Genomic DNA, 23,809 nt, shown 5'->3' on the forward strand with positions numbered 1-23,809 from the left:
AAGTATGCATATAAAGCATTTCTTACAATGATTGTTCTAATGAAAGCACTTATGAAGCTGAGATGAAAGCTGAACCTTCCCCTTTTTCCAATGTAACATCTTTTTTACTTAATGACAAACCACTGTTAGTCTAACTTAGATTTTTGGCAGAAATTTTCTTGAAAATGAATAAAGTAAGCCTGTCATTTCAAGAAAAACAACTAACAGTATTTGCTGCCAATGATAAATTCAAGCTTTCAAAAAGAGCAAATAATTAGTTGTCTTAATTTTAAAATGTTAATTATGTAACATAGGCAAAGTATTACTATTTTGAAATGAATTAATACTTAAAATCCTCAGTTTTAACTTCTAGTATTGTAAACATTAATACATACAATTCACATAAACAAAAGCTCTTTCAATAATTTTTTAATTTCTCTCTCATCGATGTTTCTCTCTCTCCCTTCCTCTCTCTCTAAATAAAAACATTTTAAAAATTATATTATATTAGAAAGTAGTTTATGCTATTTGAGAGAGCTAATGACTTATAGTGGCTTGAAATAACAGACCTATTTATAAGCTAATTGTTAATTTTTCTTGAGAAAAGATATTAAATTATATTCTCTTATTTTGAGAAGAGGCTCCAAAGCAGTATTCTGATTTTTATCATCAATATAAAAATATACTCTATTTAATAAATGTACCTAATAAAAATATGATTATTGGTTTTTAAAAATGGAATAATGGAATATACCAAGCAAAGAAAATATGATCCTACATAATAAAAGCGTAGTGTGCAAAATGTCCCCTCGACCGAAGTTCTGGGAGTTTGACCAGAGGGCAGGCCAGCCAGGGGAAGGGAGAGAGGCGCTGGCCAGCAGCCGGCAGCCACTAGGGACCCTACCAGTGCACAAATTTCGTGCACTTGGCCTCTAGTTCATTATAAAAGGATATGGGGAAAATGTTCACAATATATTAAGTTTTTATTAAAATTTTTTTTTTAAAATATTTTTTATTGATTTCAGAGAGGGAAGGGGAAGATAGAAACATCAAAGATGATAGAGAATCATTGATTGACTGCCTCCTGCACACCTCCCACTGGGGATCAAGTCAGCAATCCAGGCATGCGCCCTGACCAGAATCTAACCATGACCTCCTGGTTCATAGATCGACACTCAACCACTGAGTAACACCGGCTGGGCTTTTTTTTTTTTTTTTTTTTTTTTTTTTTTTTTTTTTTTTTTTTTTAGAGAGAGAGGAAGGGAGAGGGATAGAGAGATAGAAACATGGATGAGAGAGGAACATCATTGACTGGTTGCCTCCAGCATGACCCCTACTGGGGATCAAGCCCACAACCTGGGCATGTGCCCTGACCGGGAATTGAATTGGTGACCTCATGGTTCCTTAGTCTACACTCAACGGCTGAACCACACGACCCATATTAAGTTTTTAAAAGAGTATGCAAAACAAATTGCCTAATGAGTACAATTTTACTAAAATTATATAAACAAAAGGACTAGAAGAATATATGCTAAAGGTTAATAGTGATTATCATTGATTGTAAGACTGAATAATTTTTATTTTCTTCTTTAAATTTTCTATATAAAGAAACAACCAAATTGTTACTGAAAGTGTAAAATTCATTTAATTCTTTCAGAAAAAAGTATTCAACAGTATCTACTAAAATGATAAATGGTATGGACTGTATGTGGAGGGGTAGAGATTCTATTCATGTAATCCTATATAATAAAGAGGGAATATGCAAATTGACCATCACTCCAACACAAGATGGCCAGCCCCATGTGGTCAAAGATGGCCGCCCCCATGTGGACACAAGATGGCCGCCACAAGATGGCCAGCAGGGCTGGGCAGTTGGGGGCGATCCGACCTGCAGGGGCAGGCAGTTAGGGATGACTGGGCCAGCAGAGGAGGGCAGTTGGGGGCGACCAGGCCTGCAGGGGAGGGCAGCTGGGGGGGGACAAGACCTGCAGGGGAGGGCAGTTGGGGGGGGACCAGGCCTGCAGGGGAGGGCAGTTGGGGGGGACCAGGCCTGCAGGGGAGAGCAGTTGGGGGGGGGGACCAGGCCTGCAAGGGAGGGCAGTTGGGGGGGACCAGGCCTGCAGGGGAGGGCAGTTGGGGGGGCAGGCCTGCAGGGGAGGGCAGTTGGGGGGGCAGGCCTGCAGGGGAGGACAGTTGGGGATGATCAGGTCTGCAGGGGAGAGCAGTTGGGGGGGACCAGCAGTTGGGGCAGGCCTGCAGGGGAGGACAGTTGGGGATGATCAGGTCTGCAAGGGAGGGCAGTTGGGGGGGGGGTAACCAGGCCTACAGGGAAGGACAGTTAGGGGTGCCCATGTCTGCAGGGGAGGGCAGTTGGGGACAACCAGGCTGGCAGGGGAGGGCAGTTGGGGGTGACCAGGCCTGCAGGGGAGGACAGTTAGTGGCAACCAGGCTGGCAGGGGAGGGCAGTTAGGGGTGACCAGGCTGGCAGGGGAGGGCAGTTAGGGGCAATCGGGCCAGCAGGGGAGCAGTTAGGCGTTGATCAGGCTGGCAGGCAGAAGCGGTTAGGGGCAATTAGGCAGGCAGGCAGGCAGACGAGCAGTTGGGAGCCAGCAGTCCTGGATTGTGAGAGGGATGTCCCATATTGGAGAGGGTGCAGGCTGGGCTGAGGGACACCACCCCCCATGCACAAATTTCGTGCACCGGGCCTCTAGTAGAATTCTATGCATCAAAAAATAAAGATCATCAAACAAAAAAAACAAACTACTGCTACCTTCAACAACATGAATTATGCTCACAGACATATAGATGAGTAGGAAAAGGCAGACACAAAGGATACATAGAGTAATTTTCGCCCTGGCAGGTGGCGGATTCAATTTCTGGTCAGGGAACATACCTAGGTTGTGGGTTCAATCCTTAGTTGGGGTGCATATGGGAAGCAACCAATCAGTGTTTCTTTTTTTCTCTCTCTCCCTTCCTCTCTCTAAAATCAATAAGCATATCCTTGGATGAGGATGAAAAACACACAAAAAAACATACTGTAGGTTTCCAGTCAAAGCTAATGCCTGATGGTTAAGCTCAGAATAATGGTTAAATGTATGGGGAACTGATGGGAGGGGCATGAGGAAGCTTTCTGGAAGATTGAAAATGTTCTCTATCTTTCTGATTTTTTACTTAGACATAAATACATGTAAAAATTTATGGAATTGTACACTTAAAAGCTGTGTAGTCTATTGTATGTGAATTATACCTCAATTTAAAAAGAAAATAATAATAGGCTGCCATTTATTGAAAGCCTGCTATGTATTACTTCCAGTATAAGACACTTATCTTTTTCTAAATTGTACATGCTAAAATGTCTTTCTTTAATTTCTATCCGCTGCCTCCTGAAGCTTCACATATCAAATGGAATTACTCTTTTAACGGATAACCTTTAAATATTATAAAAACTTCCTCCTTAACAATTATCACACATTTTAGGCTAAATATGCCTCATTTCTTTAGCTACTCTTCATATTATATATGATTTAAAACTATATAGTATACCCCAAGGCCCTAGGAACACAGAGGAGATGGAAAAGGTCATATTATAATATGGGAGACTAGTCCATTAATAACAACGATCATGTAAGGGCATAATAGCAGAAGGTAGAAAGTTCTAAAATATCATTGGGGACATAAAAAGATATTCTTTTGCCAGGCCGGTGTGGCTCAGTGGTTGTGTCTCAACCTGTGAACCGGGAGGTTGTGGTTTGATTCCTGGTTGGGTACATGCCCCAGTTGCGGGCTCAGTCCCCTAAGGGGGCCATGGAGGAGGCAGGCAATTGATGATTCTCTCTCATCATTGATGTTTCTATCTCTCTCCCTCTCCCTTCTTCTCTCTGACATCAATTAAAAAAACCCTATTTTTAAAAAAAGATAGTCTTTTAACTAGGATGGTCCATACAGTCTCTTTAAAAAGTATATATTTGAGGAAAGTTTTGAAGATTACATAGGAATTTTTCACTTAGAAAGTTAACTGGAAGGAACTTCAATGAGCAAATGCACTACAATTTTTTAAAAAAAGCATGGAATAAACAAACAGCAAGTCATCCAGTGGTATAAAATATCTATAAATTACAAAACAGGATAAGGCTAGGTCATAAAAGGTCTGAATATACTGTATGTAAAAGATCTGAATATAATGCAAAGGTGACTGGATTGGATACAAAGGTTGTATTAAATCTGCTTTCTACTCCTACATATCAGGGAACCTGCTACATTGAGCCACCGAATTGATAGTGGCTCAATTCAGCAGTAGGGTGAAGTAGTAGAAGACATTTTAGAATTTCAAGATGATGTTTGAAAAGCTATTCAGAGTTTTTAAGCAGAGGGGGTGACATGATCAGATCAGTATTTCAGAAAGAATGCTGAAAGCAATATGAAGAGGGAAGAGTACCCAGACTGGGTCTATATTTAAAAAAAAACTTAGGAGAAAATGTGCAAGATTAAGTATGAAGAGTGAAGGACAGAGAGAAGCCATTCATGGAAATAAATACCAAAGATTTGAGGAGCAGTTTGAGGAAAGTAAGATGATTTTTAGTTTTGGGATATGCTGAATTTATAGATATCTGTATCTCTATCCAATCACCTATATCTAGTGGCCAATTGGATATGGAGATCTTTGAAAATAAATGTGGGATGAAAATAACAATTGGGGAATTATCTGCATTAAGGTAATAATTAAAACAATAGGACCTGAAATCACTCAGGGAGAGAATGAAGAGAAGTGACTATGAAAACATTAAGAGAAGAGTTAGATTAAATTATGACCAGTAATTCTACTTGGAAGACAAAGACATTTGTGGTATTTTATTCATTTAGTTAAACAGAAAGTTCTCAACGTCAACATCTGGTAAGGAAGACACATACACAAGTAGATGATTATATCAAAAGGAATGTGAAAAATACAATTACAGAGCCGTGCATTGCTTATTGTGGAAGCTCAGAAAAAAAGAAGAACTAAGGAAGAATGGTGGTAGTCAGGAAATATTTCCTGGAGGAGGCTCTACACCTGAGCTTAACATATGAATAAGTGAAACATTTCCTGTTGTATGAAGAAGCAAAGTCAAGATACATGGTGACGATAAAGGTAGGCAGGATCTAGAATAGTCTTATTTGCTTTATTGTATGAGTAATACTTTGAAATTGAGATAAAAGATTTTCAGGAGGAATGATTAATTTTTAAAGTTTCTCCATTTTAGGAAGGTGAATGACTAGGCTAGTTGAAAAACTTTTATGTTTTTCCAGTATAATGTAAGAAAAACCAGCAAAAATACCTAATGCAGTTATTGTTAAATATGATTATTTTGTTACAAGTTTTTGAAATGTTTAAATATAAATTAAATGCTAAAAACACTGTCACAAAATACACATTATATATGAATCCCAAGTTTGTGGTGTAAATTGTTCCAAGTATTCTCTTGAGCATTTATAAAGCACAGTCAAGAAACTGGCAAAGCTTTCTCATAACAATATTGTTGCTAAGAGAATCAAAAGCTAGCACATGCAGCACATTAAGAGACACATGATTTGCTGACTTTAAATATTTGACTAAATATGGAAAGAAACAGAACAACTCAAATATACATGCAAAATATTATCTGACATGGTTTATCTTGAATTTTTTCTGAATACATATCCAGAGCAATTACCAATAATAAATGGCTGTGTGAAGACACTTCTGTCTTTTTAAGTCCAGGTAGAGGCAGCTTTGTCAACTTGAACTGTAAACTAATTCAATAAACTAGTTTAAGTATATAAGTCATCTGTTTTTATTTTAAAGGGGGCCTATCATTTTTTTCAGGAAATTAGCTGAAGGACAAACTCTGTTCCCCACACATTTTAAGGAAAAAGCTGAATAATGAAGCTGTACAACGTTGGCTCAAAGTAGACAGAGTCCATGGCTTAAATTCAGATTTTGGGTAGGGCATGTGTATCTTTAAAAAATCATTAAATTTCATTCCTAGAAAAGATAAAAACAAATGTATTTAGCAACTATGGAATTCAATTAAGTAAAATCAAATTTAGCAGCACCTGAAATATATTCTGATAGTGTTATATTCCTTTTCATGAAAGCAGTTTTGTTAAAAGTACACTCTAGAGCTAGACTGTCTGGGATTAATCCAGTTCTGCCAGTTACTAGTGTCACTGGATAAATTACTTAAAATTCTGTGTACCACAGTTTTCTCTAAAAAAGGAGAATAACGGTACCCACCTCAAAAGTTTACTATCAGAAATATATGAATACATACAGCATAAAAAGAGTAGTACCTGTCAAACAGTAAGTGCTACTGTTTGTATCAATACATATGCCACGTGCTGTATAATCCATTTAAATTTTTCTTTTTTTCTATTCTTATCCAAAACTTACTTTTTCATCCCTCTATAAATTACAAAACAAAATTAGATGGTGGAGAGTTGTCAAATATTCCTTTTAGTACCACTACTTTTGGTAAAAGTCCCATCCACCAATGATTTCTAAGAGGGTGATTAACTTTTAACCTTAGAAAAATCTTCCAACCCCCCTTCAAACACTTTTATACATACAAGTTTTATATAAGCTTACTCATACAAATTATATACAATGCAGAATAAAAGATTTAGTTGTATAAATGCAACTATAACAACTTAGGTGAAAATGTGATTTTAGTGAATTAGTTGAAATGCTTACAATTTGTGCCTAACCATTAGTAACCATTACTGATAAATAATAGACAAATTAATTTGAATACAAAGTTCTCTAAATCAATTTATACTTCCTTGAAACAACTCTTTGACTCCTTAGTAAGGAAAACTCAGTTCTGTTCAACTGGTGGGAGCAGAAATTTGTAGATATACTAGAAAATTGCCCATGCCCTAAGCATTGTGAGTGACAGATGTCAGTGAGTATGCTTAAAGAAGAACTGAAGATATACAAGCAAGTTTTTGTTCTATTTTAAAGAAAACTGAGTTGGACATATCAAAGAAGGAACTGTGGGTATGGTTTATACAAAACAATGAAAAACTCCAAGCAGTACTCCCATACTAAAAATAAAAAATAAACACTTTGGTCTTGCATTAAGACTGGCAAATAAGAGAACATGTATAATCTTAGGAGGTCATCTGTTACACTTAGTTATAAAAACAGCTAACAAGTTCAGCATTGCTTTTAGGTTTAATTACTTTTTTTGGTCTTTCTACTCTTATCATATAAACAAGTAGGAAATCTAGATGTAAAAATAAATACCTGCCCTCACAATAAATCATATATTCAAATGACAGAATTATGGAACAATAAATTCAAAATAGATTGTACACAATGGCTAGACCATAGGAAATTCTTAATTTGGATCTTAAAAGTTCAGACTCTTATGTATAGGCAGCATCCTAGAGAAAATATAGAAGACACTACATATTTGTGGATTAAATGAACTAGACATCCAAACAGATGATAAGAAAATATGAAAAAACACACACAACAAAAGAAAAAATTTTAGATTATAAAAAAGAATGGAAGTTTCTAGGGTAAAAGTAATCTAAGTACTACTTAAACATTCATACTTCACCCAATAAGTAATAAGTACTTGAATGAGGGCATAAAAAACTGAAAACCATATTCAAAAATTAAAGTCGACCTTTATCTAATCTTATTACACAGCATTGTTATTTTCTTTATGGATAAATATCTGTAAATACAGTACTAAGTTAAACCTAGATCCTTAGAGGACAACACTTTTATAAGGGAAGAGCATTTCCTTTAGTGTTTAAAATTCTTAGGGATATAAAAAAATTCAGAAATCAAGACAAAATGGTCTAAAGACTCCTAATAAGTGAATCAAAAAGAATGTAAACATTATAAATTCTAGCAAGGTAGAAATATTAATATGGCTAACAAAATGAGACGAGGGGGGAAAACAGCAAAAATATCTGTGCTGATTTCTAGAATTCATTAAATCTTTCTAAAATTGGAACGTGGTTTAGAAAATCCTATTGCAACATATTCATAGCCTATTTTCTTAATATTAAAAAATATTTAAGTAAATACTCTCTAGTTGTAAAAAAAAAACAAAACAAAAAACCCTAAAATTTAACCATTATTCTTCCGTTTTTTTCCTTTTGGCAAATTAAGTTTAATACATTCTAATTAAAATAGTTATGTAACATGTGTCCTTTTAAATAAAAGTATGCCAAAGGATTTGCATCTGAAATGATGTTCCCTAAATGAATGATGGTTAGTTATGGATAATCAACATCCATTAAGTAAATTATTTTTACTCTTTGAGCATATAGCACAGTGCTTAGCTCCAAGTTTGCAAAGAGCCAAACTGCCCAGGCAGTATGGTTAAGTGGTTGAGCATCAACCTATGAACCAGGAAGTCATGGTTTGATTCCCAGTCATGTCACATACCCAGGTTGCCAGCTCAATCCTCAGTGTGGGGCATGCAGGAGGCAGCCGATCAATGATTCTCTCTCATCACTGATGTTTCTATCTCTCTCTCCCCGCATCCCTTCCTCTCTGAAATAAAAAATATATATTTTTTAAAAATAAAGAAAATATGAGATAATAAATGTTTAGTGTTTTAAGTTTAGGGGTAATTTGTTATGCTGCAATAAATAATGGTTACATTGCTAAATTTTTATTTTGTTAATCCTCACCCGAGGATATTTTTCCATTGATTTTTAGAGAGAGTGGAAGGGGGGGGGGGGGGGGCGGAAGGGAGAGAGAGAGAGAGAAATATCAATGCAAGAGAGACAAATGGATTGGTTGCCTCCTGCACACACCTGATTGGTGCAGGGATCGTACATGCCCTTGACCAGAATCAAACCTGGGACCCTTTAGTCCACTGGGCTAAAGTTCTATCCACTGAGTCAAACCGGCTAGGGCTATTTCTAGAGTTTTTTTAAAATAGAAGGTATTTATTTATATACCAGTTTTGATTGCTTTAGCTTGTATGTATCCAAGCATCATGTTCCCTTCTCTACTTAATCTCTAATCTGCTTTTTCTCCTGTATTTCTTAAATGTCATCAGGTAGTCCTTTAAGCTATAGAATTATCTAAATTTAAATCTATCACAAGTTAAAACTCTAACATTGAGCCATCTCTATTTCTTGAAATTCCCAAAACAATCTGAAATTATAACTTCAAAAAAAGCAGTAATAATCTGCTAATGTGCCAGCATTTGTGCTTGATGAGTAAATAAAAAGGTATAAAATAATAACACTTTAACTAATAAATAATAAAAATTACTATTCCATCCAGCAGGTGTGGTTCAGTGGTTGAGCGTCAACCTATGAGTCCCAGTTAGGACACATGCCTGGGTTGCAGGGTAGATCCCTAGTAACGGGCATGCAGGAAGCAGCCAATCAATGATTCTCTCTCATCATTGATGTTTCTATCTCTTTTCCTTTCTTTCTAAAAATCAACAAAAACATGTTTTGGAAAAAAAAAAAAAGAAAGAAAGAAAGCAATCACCATCACCATTCGATTTCCTATATATTAGCAATACCAAGTATTAATTCATTCACTTTCCCAAACTGTTATAAAAAGATGCCAGCACTTATATATAGGGTGTTCCCAAAAAATGTATACACACACTTTGAGTAATTATAAATGCAGTGTTTATTAAAATACATTTTATTTTCAAAATTGAGCTATCAGCTGTGACAGTGTGTATGCATTTTTGGGACACCCTTATTTACAGATAATTTATCACAAAAATTTACTGCAATATTTTCAACTGTTTCCATGAAACTACTGAACTAGAAAAGTTAATGGTTTTCGACATGAAGGATCTTAAAACCAATTAAATTTATAAAATACTATAATAAAACAGCTTTACTGCAGAACTTGTCAACAAATGCCTTTCCCCACTAACATCTATTTTTATGTCCAAGTTGAGGCACACAGTCTGGTAACCATTGTACCATACATATAATCCTATATAAAGATAATATGTAAATTGACCCTAACGGCGGAATGACCAGAACGACTGCTCCACCAGTCACTATGAGGTGCACTGACCACCTCTTGGTCCCTTTCCCTGGCTGGCAGGCTCTAATCGCCTGATGGTGAACAGAAATTGGGGGTGGGTGGTGGGGGACAAGGGTGGCCTTAAATGCAAGGACGCCATTATGTCTCGCCAGGCCAAGACCCCTGCCCTGCCAGTCATCCCACAAACAGAGGGCGACCCACGGCCTCTAGCCTATCTACCTAATAACAGAGTAACATGCTAATTGACCGTACCTTCGTGACGCCCACCAGCCAATCAGGAGTGAGTATGCAAATTAACCCAACAAAGATGGCGGGTTAATTTGCATGCGCAGGATCCGAGCACGGGGCGGGACACTTGTGGTGATGACACAGGCATTCCGCACCACCCCAGCTGCTCCGGGGCTCCGGGCCTCTGGCCAGCATGGGAACGCAGACAGGCGGCTCCGGGCCGTAGCAGAAAGGCTGCTACAGACAGAACAAAGGCAGTGCCGGCAGCCCAAAGAATGAAGGCCCATTCTTGCACGAATCTTCATTCGTGCATCAGTCTACTAGTCTATAATATAATACATGTGTGTATCACTGCACTGTGAATTTTAAGTCTCTCTCAAATATAGATAATTGATAGCAAATTAATAATTTCACAATTTTATACTATTTTTCACCTTTAGGGAGGAAAACTTTGTAGATTTTATGCTCTCAAAGGCAAAGACACTATTATGTATTCATAACAGTATACAATAAACTTCTTTTGGAATGGTTCTCCAGCTATCTAAAAGACTTTGACACACATAAATATTTCTGCCAGAAAGGCAGAGGCTACAAAACTGCTGAGGCAGACATGACAAATAAAAAGACTTCAGATAAAACAAAACACAGTTTAAAAACCTACCAAAAGCACATTCTTAGCTCTATCACAAAAAAAGCAGGTTGGCAGGAGAAGGTTGAGTCCAGTTGCCAAGAAAAAAGTAACCTGATGATAAAATTTCAATTCTTTTTGATCATAAGAATTAACTAAGGTAGTTTGGGACTTTATAACTTCTCTGGAAGAAGTAAAAAAATACCCCTGAATAATGGCTAAGGCACTGATGGACCCTACAGATTGCTCCTCAATTTAGTCTTCTTTTAACCAACTGAAGCCTTTATTTCTAAGGCCTTCCCCAACCTATGTTAATGTAACCAGAGTTAAATCATCCTCTCCTTCCATTTTCTGTAATATTGCAAACATATCTATCCTAACACAAAACATTATGGTATCAACTATAATTTTCTACCAATACGTACTATCTCTGCATTCATTTCCTTTTCCTTTTGCCTCCACTATTCTATGAACTCTTAAATGCAAGGACCCCATTATGTCTCCATAATAGTATCTAGAATACAAATGACAGTAATCAACTGTTGAATGGAGGAACCTACAAGTATGATTTTAGCTTTACTGGTAAGACTCAGAAATAGGTTGCTGATTCTTTGTCACCTGTAGATGACAGTATTAGAGAAATTAACTTTTCCATATCATATCTGACTTACCACAGGAGAATAAGTAAGTTACAGAACATTTTGCAATCTTATTATGTTAGAGGAAATAACATTTTCTCTTTTCCCCATGAAAAATGTGTTAATTTATACCAAGAAATTTAATATCTACAAAATATTAAATTATCTTGGAGTTAGATGTACAAATGAGTGATACTCATGATCACTCAAAAAAAAATCACATTATTCAGAGCAAAAAATGACTAGGGCTGAAAAGATCATAACAGTGTAGAAATAAGTTATTGTTTTCGTAGTCCTTTTTTGGATATCACTGCTATTCTTGAATGTTCACCTTTTACAAATCTGCGTCCCCTAACCAGGCAGCAGGAGTTTTAAGATAGGAAAGACTCCAAACAAATAATTTCACTTTCACTTTCTCTAATACCTGACATTAGTGAAACCTACAATTCCCACTGCACCACATGCAGATATGATCCCCTCCTATCCTAAATAAAATAAACCAGAACTGCCTCTAAGATTCCTTTTTTAAAAAGAAATCAAATTACATAAGCAATGGCATTAGCATCTAGCACAGAACTACTGCCACAAAAGGAATTCCTTCCACTAGTAAGACAGACTCCCAATGCACATAAAGTTCTCAGTAATTTAGCTACTGTGGTAATAAAGTCAGCCAAGAAGAGAGCACAGAAGACAAAGTGAAAGCCAACTACACTGGTTTTCTTTCTTTTTTGGAGTGGTGCCTTGCATTTCACGGAAAGTCTAAAAGCTAAGTATTGACCATATAAGGCTTTGGGATTCCCATGGATGGTAAGGCCTACAGCAGTCAAATCTAATAACCTTAAAATACATGAAACACAGGTACTAAACTGTGAGAGGGTTTTTATTTTTTTTTTATTCTAGTTTCACTTAAATATATTCTCACCGATAATTTCAAAAGTGTTCCTGCAAAATATTATGATCAAATCCACAAAGTTAAAATACATAAAGAAGAGTAAACATTAATTACTGAAATTTTCTTAACAAACAACTTTTGATGGAAATCTTTCTCAAGTCTTACACATTCCTTTGTCATTTCAAACAAGTACCAAAAAAATGTAACTTAACTTTTCTCTATTAACTCATTATGGTATATTAAACTCTGATGTTTTACAACAAATGTCCTTGTTGCCAATAGTTTATGTAGTTAAAATAATACCTAAAATGCTTTTGGGGATTGCTTTTAATAGGTTTTCTGCCTTCTGTCTTGCTTTCATCTGTCATCCCTTTACACTATCTGATAGCTTCCTCTATTCTGCAATTCTTATTGTTGAGAATATTACAGATGTCTCCCTTTTCCTCCCCATTACTCCCCTCCACTTGGTTCCTTCCCCAGCCTAGACCTTCATTCACTACACTATTGTCTGTGTCCATATCCTATATAATAAAAGCCTAATATGCAAATTGTCCCCTTGACCAAGAGTTCAACCAGGAGTTCAACCAATGGCTATGATGTGTGCTGACCACCAGGGGGCGGCGCAGAACATGGTGGGCGTCGGCAATGAGGCGCTGGCAGCGGGCAGCAGTGGAGGTGTTGCCAGCCCCAATGGGCTTCCAGGTGAGCCGGGCTGCAGCTGTCGGGACCGCAGGGGCTGGTAGGGCTCCCTGTGGGTTTGCGCAGGAGCCAGTCTGCAAGGCCGGCCGGGAGAGAGCGCGCTGCCCGCCTGGCTTCTGGGCAGCGCTGCTGGGCGGCCCAGAGGCCCATGCTTGCGGCATCTGGCCACGCTAACTGCATCTCCACGTGGGGACTCAGGCGCCGTGACTCAGGCGCAGGGGGTCGTGCTGGGGCCCGGAGGTCCAGGGCCCAGAGGTCAGCTGGGACCTGCCCTTCCACTCCAGACGCTTGCACTTCGATTGCCTGCCAGACCTAGGGACCGCACTCGTGCATGAATTTCATGCACCGGGCCTCCAGTATGCATATACATTCTTTGGTTAGTCTCTACATGTCCTCTCTTTCCCTTCCCTCTGAGATCTAGTTTGTGCCATGCTTCCATGCCTCTGGACCTATTTTGGTTGTCATTTCATTTTCATTAGATTCCACATACTAGTATAAGTGAGATCATGTGATACCTGTCTTTCTCTGACTGGCTTATTTTGCTTATGATAGCTTCCTCTTTAATGAAAAGCAGTATCTTCATTTTAATTTGTAGCTCTTAATTTACCAAACATTTAAAAAAAAAGAGCATTAAAAAAAAAAGCACATAAAAACTATGTGAAGGCTTCTCCCAAATAAATGAAAAGTATTTGGGGATTCTGCAACATCGGTTTCAGTCCTATGAGTAATGTTTACTTTCCAGTGTTTTTATTTTTAGGTCATAAAGTATCCAATATTAGAAAAAAATTATTAGAAAAATTATGTCCTATAAAACATAGAGGGATGACCTATAACCCAAGTAACATCAAAACTGACAACTGCTGCCCTGGCTGGGTGGCTCTGTTGGAGCATTGTCCCCATATACCAAGGTTTCGGGTTCGAACCCTGGTCAGGACACAGACAAGAGGCAACCAGTGAGAGCATAGGTAAGTAGAACAATAAATCTAAGTCTGTCTGTTTCCATCTCTGTCTAAAAATCAATCAATAAATAAAAACAAAAAAACTAAAAACTGATGAAAAAAAAGAAACATATTACTAGGAGCCCAGTGCGTGAAATCGTGTGGTCCCGCCCACCCACCCACTGCCCTGCCTTGACACCGAAACCGAACCTCTCCAAGCAGAGCTCCAGCGAGCCTGGCCCAGCCCCCAACCCCTCTGGCCTTCTCTGGCCACTTTAAGCCCCGCCCTCAGTCACTCAAGTTGCCTCGGGCTGGTCCCACCTTCTCCAGGCGCCTCCCCACTTCTGCGCCGTCGCCGGAGCAACAGGGTGGCTCCGCCCCGTCATGGCACCAGAGGAGAGCGTGGAAGCCTCCCGCCTGCTGCGCTGTGCTCCTTCCCCTGGCAGGTGGGCGGCGGGGCGCTCTGAGTGTGAGCGGTGGGTGGCGAAGGACTGGTAAGGGGGGCCCTAGGGCTCTCACCCCCGCTCTCCCTGGGACAGGATGGTCCCGCCTCCTCTGGGCACCTCCCTGCTTCCGCCCCGTTAGCATATTAGCTCTTTATTATTATGACTAGTGGCCCGGTGCACGAAATTCATGCATGGGGGGACGTGTCCCTCAGCCTGGCCTGTACCCTCTCACAATCCAGGACCCCTCAGGGGATGTCCGACTGCCTGTTTAGGCCCAATCCCGCTGCAGGATTGGGCCTAAACAGGCAGTCGGACATCCTTCTCACAATCTGGGACCGCTGGCTCCTAACTGCTCGCCTGCCTGCCTGCCTGATTGCCCCTAACCTCTTCTGCCTACCAGCCTGATCATCCCCTAACCACTCCTCTGCTGGCCTGATTAACACCTAACTGCTCCCTTGCCGGCCTGATCGCCCCCAACTGCCCTTCCCTGCTGGCTTGATCACCCCCAAGGCTTTTATTAATATAGATATGACCCTTCACAGAAAATTTCACTAACCCTGCTTTACAATAAGGGCTTGACGATTGAATCATTGGGGCCAGACACTAAGATTTCCTTTCTTTGAACAGTGGAGGGAATAATTATCTTGTCTTTAAGTTGCCCTGAAATTCAAATGGGATGACTTAGAAAGGCATAAAAACACCATATAAAGACAACTGTCTTTTTCATGTACTGAAAAGACAATAAAGTGGTAAAATGAAAACACTATTTTTATTCTCCCCCTTCCTTCCTTTACAGGCTTTATTTAAACTTTGAAATTTATAAAAATTTCACTCCTATTTTCATTTCTTTACATTCAATATTATTTTGTATTAGTTTCAGGTTTTATATTAGTTACAGAATAGTGGTTAGACAATCATATACTTTACAGTGTTCCCTGATATTTCCAGTATCCACTTGGCATCATACCATCATTACAACACTATTGACTATATTCCCTATTTAAGTGACAAAAGGTTTACAGGTTCTTTCCAATCTTTCTTTTGTGTTGCTCACCCTTTTCTTTCTCACTTCTTCCCTCATTTTCTTTATATCAGTGATGGGCAACCTTTTGAGCTTGGTGTGTCAAACTTCGCCAAAAAACTGAGCATAACTCGGGTAGTATGTCACTTTGAGGAAAAAACATTATTTCGCAAATGTTTCATCCTCGGCATGCGGCCGCCTCAGCGGCCGCGTGTCATCAGAAATGGCTACGCGTGTCAGTGGTGACACGCGTGTCATAGGTTCACCATCACTGCTTTATATATTATTTCAATTGGCCCTCAAAGCTCAGTGAAGACACTGGGACACACTTAATCCATTTTACAGACCAGGAAACTGAGGTCAATTCCAGTTGGCTGTGGAATTGGACTCAACACGCAGGGATCCCTCACAACTGTGCTCTCCGCCTTTCCTAAGGGACAGCTGCGGGGCAAATAGAACAAACCTCCCCGTGAGGCTTCCGAGCCTCGTTCTCCCTCGTTCTCAAGCACCTCTTCATGGCTGATGCTCCACATTCTCTCCTCTCCCCACCCCTATTCTTTACTGCCCCCCGTTCTGAGGAGCAGGTGGTAGGCTTCACACTCACTGTGCAGGCGTGCACCGCCTTGGGGTGGGACGGGTGCGGGCTTGCTTTTGGGCCAAGGCAGGAGGAGGAATCGCAGTTTCTCAAGTGCGCAGGCCGCGGCAAGGCCCGGTTAGCGACGGGAGCTTTGCCAAACCACCACAGTGGGGTACCTGGCAGTGTGCCGCCCCTCAACCCCTGCCTCAGGGCTATGGGTCTGTGCCCCTCCGCCCGGGTGTCCTTTCATGCCGGCAGTCATCACCTCTTGTTTCCCAATGGGCCAACCAGCATCTTGGGGCCACCGCAGAACCTTGCTCTCCGTGGGCGAGGCAGATCCCCGCCCGCCAGCCTCTGCCCCAGCCCGAGCCCCCTCTGGTGCACCCTGCCTCGGCACTGCTCTGTGCCCATTGGGCCGCCTGCCTGCTGGCCAGCCACTTCGCCGAAGCCGCGGCGCTCGCCTGGGAGCCGCCCCTCAGGCAGAGGCCTGGCCTCGCGCCTGCGGACCCCCCAGCCAAGGCTACTGGCTGTCCACTTCGCTGAAGCTTCCTCTTCCTTCAGGCACTCTCCTCAGACCCCTGGGAGCTTGGCTCTGGCAGCCCCACCCCTCCGTGGCTCCCTGCAGCCCCGCCCCACTCGGCTCTCCTGGGCTGCCCGCCTGTCAGGATGCTGCTGGGGTGCCCTGCTGTGGGCAGCGCAGTCCTGGGGCAGCAGGTGGGGGCGTGGGGAGCAGCTCCAGTAAAGTTTAGTAAACCCCAGGTCGGTGTTGGGATTTGGCTGCAGGCCTCAGGGGAGTATACCTGGGCAGGACGAAATCGCGCTTAGACCCGGAGTGCCGCCCCAAGGCCCTGCAGCCACGCCCAGCCTGTGAATGGTCGTGATGTGATGGCGTTCCAGACAAATCTGCATATTCCTCCATTATATATATAGATTGGCAATGTTTTCTTTGCATGGGAGTGATTAAGAGCAATCATGTGACACAACTAGTGCTGATCATTTCAGAGCTCTTGGGAAAAACAGTGATGACCCTAGGAAAATGAGCAAAGACACTGAGATAACAGTTCACTTTTCTATTATTTATATTTTATTTACAACTTTGCATGCTCATATCTTTAGAATAAAAAAGTTACTTACTTTGTAATCTAATTTTCAAAAATTAAATAACAATAAAAGGGAAAGCAGAAGTTCATTTTATAGAATTTAGCAATGTATAAAGCTTAATGGAATAGTCATGTCTGATACAAATCGAAAACTCTTCTGTTACAGCTGTTTCATGTTAATATGAGAATAGAATAGATAAATAAGACATGGAGGTAAACCTCAAAGCTCTGTTTTATGACAATAATAAACTTCAGAAGATTAAAAACTGTTTCTGGACTTTAATGACCCTCACCAGCACTGTTATACAGTTCAGATCTTTACAACAATTACTGAACATCTATCATTTATTAAGTATAATATGCTGGGCATATAAAGATGAATCATGATTGATACAGATCCTTATGAAATCTATAATATTAATTGGGAGCCAAATAGGAAATAAGATGACCTTTATTTAATACTAGAGGCTCAGTGCACGAAATTCATGCACAGGGGGGAGGGGAGGTCCCTCAGCCCAGCCTGCACCCTCTCCAATCTGGGACCCCTCGAGAGATGTCCGACTGCCCGTTTAGGCCCGATCCCGGTAGGATCAGCCCTAATAAACGGGCAGTCGGACATCCCTCTCACAATCCAGGACTGCTGGCTCCCAACTGCTCGCATGCCTGCCTTCCTGATTGTCCCTAACCGCTTCTGCCTGCCAACCTGATCACCCCCTAACCACTCCCCTGACAGCCTGATTGATGCCTAACTGCTCCCCTGCCAGCCTGATGGCCCCTAACTGCCCTCCCCTGCTGGCCATCTTGTGTCCACATGGGGGCAGCCATCTTGTGTGTTGGAGTGATGGTCAATTTGCATATTACTCTTTTATTAGATAGGATAGAGGCCTGCTGCACAGGTGGGGGCCAGCTGGTTTGCCCTGAAGGGTGTCCTAAATCAGGGTGGGGGTTCCCTTGGGGCGTGGGGCAGCCCGGGTTAGGGATTAGTCATTGGTACATCTACCCATATATATAACTACTCATGCTTATATATTTTAGATTATGTTCACAATGAAAACTAAAGAGTTAAACATTCTTGCGGAAATGGAAATAACAAGACAAAGAGGTTTAAGACAAAGACTCCTAAATTTCTGGCTTAAGTGACTATTTAGAGGACAATGCCACCACTTCCAAATGTATCACCCCTAAGATCTCAGAACTCTGAAATTCCCAGAGGAGAACATGGTATCCCATTCTCCATCTCCTTCTCCCTCTTTTGACTAAACCTTTTTTTGTGTGTCCTTATTTTGAATACTTGATTCGGTGTGACCCCTTTCAATTCTTCCCAGTCCACCACTCACAGGCTTTATTGCATACTCTCTCTGTCAACTACCCATTCACCCCAGAATTCCTTACATCTCTTGACATTCTCTAGAGCAAGCATGTCAAACTCAAGGCCTGCGGACTGCATGCGGCCCACAAGGAATATTTTTGCGGCCCAGCCAATATAACAGTATGTAGGAAACGTTTTAATAAAAATTTTATAACTTAATTTTTACAATATCCTGTTATACATAATTATTAATAATGAACTACAAAGTTCGCTCATGACTAATTACTATAATCATGTTGTGTTCATTTCCCTTATGTGCCTTACCTGCAGGCACACCACTTCTCTCCACTAATACTAGCAGTGAATACTAGGTGTAATGGCTAATAATGGCAGATTTTATAATCAAAGAAAACACGGTAATTTCAAGAGAAACATCAAAAGTGCTTTATTCAAAGTAATGTCCATCGCTAGCTACACATTTCCCCCATCTTTCAGGTAATTTGTGGATACCGTCCCAATAGAACTTTTCTTGTTTTGAAGCAAACCATTCGGAGACCCAATTTTCCACTTCTTCGTCTCTATGGAAATAAACCTACATTTCTATGAAAATTGAAGCTTTTTTTTTGCGGCCCACATAAACTTAAATCTTGTTTATTTGGTCCGTGTTAGCCTTTGAGTTTGACATGCTCGCTCTAGAACAAATAAACACCATCCATTTGCTCTCTGTGCTCCTATGCAGATGCTGCCAAGCAATGCTAGAAAAATCATGAAACCAGGCTGCTTTGGTCCACTATAATTTCATCCTAACCTCATTGTAATATTCCACTAACAGGTTATTTTTAAATGTGTTTTGCTCAAAAATTCCTATAACATTGTATTTTCTACCCCTAACCTCCTTCAGTCTCCCTAAGATCCCATTGGTATTAAATCCTACTGCTCTACAATGCCACTTATGATAAACACCAAATAGCTATATACTCTTACACTAGCAAAAAAACTTAAGTGATCAATGGTAATTTTTTAAGAATCTCACTCCACATTAAAGTTCTTATATATTCACACCCCTCTTCTTCCTTTCCTTTGGTTTAGAGGAAGAAATGCCCCCCCCCCCCAAATTTCTAATGATTTCTCACACAAATGTCTCCTACTTTTCTATGTTTATATTATAATATTTTACCCTATATTTAAGCCAAACTGAATATTCATTAGTCAAATTCTTATCCTGGCATTTCTTTAAATGCTGCTCCTTCTTCCTATAATGCTTTCTTATACCTCTGCCTATATAAACCCCACCCTCCTCCAAAAAAACAAAAAAATCCTTTACATTCTTTTAAATCCTAAAAATCACATAAAACATAAAAAATACTTCCAATACTACCTTCCACATGTAATATTCCCCTCTTTTCCTCCACGTTACTACAAAAATGTTCAAACATACAGCAAAGCTAAGAATTTTACTGTGAATATCTATGTATCCACCATCTAGATTCTACTATTAACATGTTATTATTGGCTTTGGCACATACTTACCTATCTTGTCATTCCTTTATCCATCTAGTAATCTAGCTACTTTGAAATGTACCAAAGGTATAAAACTGTAGAAATTAGTATAATTAGTAAATTATCTCCCTAAATACTTCAGTGTGTTTATCTTTAAGTGGAACTTAATGTTTAGTTTTCTTTTTATATAATGAACACTCCTTCCTCCCACTCATACCCTGAAACAACCACTCTTCTGGTTTTTCCCACCATAAGAGTAAGATGTGCCTTAGTCAGGGGTCAGTTGGTTGGGTGTCATCCCAGGCACCAAAGGGATGCTGGTTTGATTTCGGTCAGAGCACATACCCGGGTTTCAGGCTCCAAGGGGGTGTGCAGGAGTCAGTAGATCAATACTACACTCTCTTCTCCCTTCCTCTCTCTCTCTAAAAATCAACAAACTACTCTTAAAAAAAAAAAAAAAAGATGCGGCCATTCTAAAATTCATTTTTGTGAATTCTTATTTTAGGAAAGACTTCTTTAAGCAAAATATTTAAGAGATTCATTCATGTAGCTGTGGGTATCAGTAGTTTTCTTTTTTTGCCCAGTAGTTTAACCATTTCCCTATTAATAAATACCTGGATTTTACCAGTTTTAAACTATTAAGAATAAAGCTGCTATGAATATTCTGGTATAAGTCTTTTTAGAACATATGTTTTCCTTTCTCTTGGGTAATCATTAGGAATGGAATTTCTGGGCAGGTGTACATTTACTTTTATAAGATAACTAGAGGCCCGGTGCACGGCACCAGTGGGGTTTCTCGGCCTGGCCTGTGGACATCCCCTGAGGGGTCCCAGATTGCGAGAGGGTGCAGTCCAGGCCGAGGGACCCCACCAGTGCACAATCGGGGCCAGGGAGGGACTGCACGAGGGCTCCAGGGCGTGCCTGGCCCGTCTCGCCCAGTCCCGATTGGCCGGACGCAGCAGCAAGCTAACCTACCGGTCGCAGCATCTGCCTCCTGGTGGTCAGTGCGCGTCATAGCAATTGGTCGAATGGTCAAACTAACGGTCGGACACTTAGCATATTAGGCTTTTATTATGTAGGATGATAAACATTTTCCCAAAGTAATTGTGGGAAAATTCACATCTCCAAGAATAATAACAGTTCAATTACTAACACATCCTTCCAGCATTTGATGATTTGAGTTTTCTTTTATTTAGCCACTGATTGTATAATATCCCCCTTTGTGAATATAACCGGCATTGGGTTGTACCTTTTATTTTGTTCTGTATGGTATCACTTCTGTGTGCACTTGACTTACCTCTATTAGACTACATACTTGAAGTTACAAATTGTTTGCCCTCTTTTTCCTCCTATGTTTATAGCAGAGTGCTACATGCTAGAACAATAAATATGAGTTTAATTAAATTGCTTATTAAAATTTACTTGTCCTTCCTATTCTGGTTAAGCCACACACACACACACACACACACACACACACACACACACACACACAAATCCAAAAGGCACATCTGTGAAATGAGGTTACAGACAATCAAGGGTTGGTAACTACCCTCCAATTTATTCCTTCCAGATATAGATTTAGGTTCCTTTCTAGGATTTAAAATGTTTTCCAAAGTGTATATTCACACCATCTAGAATGGCAATTCTCTTTAACTTAAGTACAGAGTACAAATTCAGGAAGCATACTCTGAATTTTAAAGAAAGGAGAAGGCTCCTGAATAGCTACCACAGATGTACCAAATCAAGTCAGCAGTTAATGATATGTCCTGTACCATAATATAAAAATATCGTCCACCTATTAAAAATCTTAATTTAACTATTTACTTGTGTCTCTATGCATCAAATAATTTATGGAGAACAATTTCCAAATGTCCACTTCTATTCAAAGCCCTAAGATAGAAGTCTTTGAAATGGCTGATTGTGAAGAAAATTCGTAATATCATTAACTATTTCCTGATGTCTACCAATCAGTATTCTAGGTAACATTACCTAGAATACTGATTGGTAGACATCAGGAAATAGTTAATGATATTACGAATATCATGTCTAAGGCTACAAAGACAAAATGAAGGAACTTATGCTTTATTGAAAGAGAGAGGCAAGTAAATTGACAATTACAGAACTGGTACAGCAATAAGCAAGAGTTCAAGGATAACATACAAGAGGGCTCTAGATCAGAAACAAGTTAGGATAAGTTTCTTAGCAAAAGTGACTACATGAGACACCTAATCACATAAGCCAGAAAAACAGGGTCATTCCTGAAGGAAAAACTCAGTAGTAATCATGCTCAAGAGCCAACTTTCTCTAGAGCAACTGATTCTCTTCAGAAAGGTTCCTATTGTTACAGGGTGTAAATGAAGGATATTTGGGTTCTTGGCATGACAACAAAAGGGCATTTGATTTGTTTTCAGTTCTTGGTGATTATAAATAAGAATTTGCACAGTTGTGTGTGTGTGTGTGTGTGTGTGTGTGTGTGAGCGCCTATGTTTTCATTTCTCTTGAAGAAGCAAAAAACTAAGCTTTCTTTAACTTACTGCTCACTTTTTGCAGTCATTACCAAACAAAACAACAACTAAAACCTGTCAAGGATAACTGCATAGCTTGCTTAAAGGTGAATATTTCCATGCAGTAATAATAGCAATTATTTACTAAGTGAACCTGCCAATAAAAAAAGTAAGAAAAAAAGCAAAGTAAAACTGGATTAAGAACCAAAGAGAAGCTACTGATTTTTTCATTTTTAAAAATTAAATTTTTTGGGGGTGACATTAGCTAATAACATTAATATAAGTAACAAATGTACAATTGTATTATACATCATCTGTAATATTGTATTGTATGTTCACCACCCAGGTCTACTCTCCCTCCTTCATCTTATATTTGACCTTCTGTACCCTTCCCCCACCTCTCTTTGCTCTGGTAACCTTTCCTCTGGTAACCTAACACTATTGTCTGTCTGTGTCAATGAGTTTGTTTATTCTGTTTGTTCAACTGTTGCTTTCTGTTTTATATCCCACATATGAGTGAAATCATATGGATCTTGTCATTTTCCATCTGACTTATTTGGCTTCGAATGATAGATACTGTTAAGATCCATACATATGGTCACAAATGACAGTATTTCATCCTTTCTCATGGCTGAGTAGTATCAATGCATAAAGAAGCTAAGTATTTATGATTGCATAAAGAAGCTAAGTAGATGATTGCATAAAGAACCTAAGTATTTATGCATAGCTTCTTTATGCAATCATCCAATGAAGAAAACTTAGATTGTTCCCATGTCTTGACTATTGTGAATAATTTCTGCAATGCCCCAGCTAGGTGGCTCAGTTGGTTGCAGCATTATCTGGTAAACCAAAAGGTTGCAGGTTTGATTCTCCGTCAGGGCACATACCTAGGTAAGGGAGGCAACTAATCAATGTTTCTCTCTCTCCCTTTCTCTCTTTCTAAAATCAATAAACATATCCTTGGGTGAGGATTTAAAAAATTAATAATGTTGCAATGAACACAGGGGTACATATATCTTTATGAATATACTAGAGGCCCGGTGCACGAAATTTGTGCACGGAGGGGGGTTGTCCCTCAGCCCAACCTGTACCCTCTCCAATCTGGGACCCCTCAAGGGATGTCCGACTGCCCGTTTAGGCCCGATCCCTGGGATCGGGCCTAAACGGGCAGTCGGACATCCCTCACACAATCCAGGACTGCTGGCTCCCAACTGCTTGCCTGCCTGCCTTCCTGATTGCCCCTAACCACTTCTGCCTGCCAGCCTGATCACCCCCTAACCACTCTGCTGCCAGCCTGTTTGCCCCCAACTTCCCTCCTCTGCTGGCCTGGTCACCCCTAAC

General features: G+C 40.0%; 1 protein-coding gene across 3 annotated transcripts in view; it reads right to left on the reverse strand.

Annotated features, from left to right (window-relative positions):
* The window catches only part of PPP1R12A (protein phosphatase 1 regulatory subunit 12A), a 153,019-nt gene that overhangs the window by 97,671 nt on the left and 31,539 nt on the right, over window positions 1-23,809 (reverse strand). The window lies entirely within an intron of this gene.

This window comes from Cnephaeus nilssonii (assembly GCF_951640355.1).
Source record: "Cnephaeus nilssonii genome assembly, chromosome: 6".
NCBI lineage: Eukaryota > Metazoa > Chordata > Mammalia > Chiroptera > Vespertilionidae > Cnephaeus > Cnephaeus nilssonii.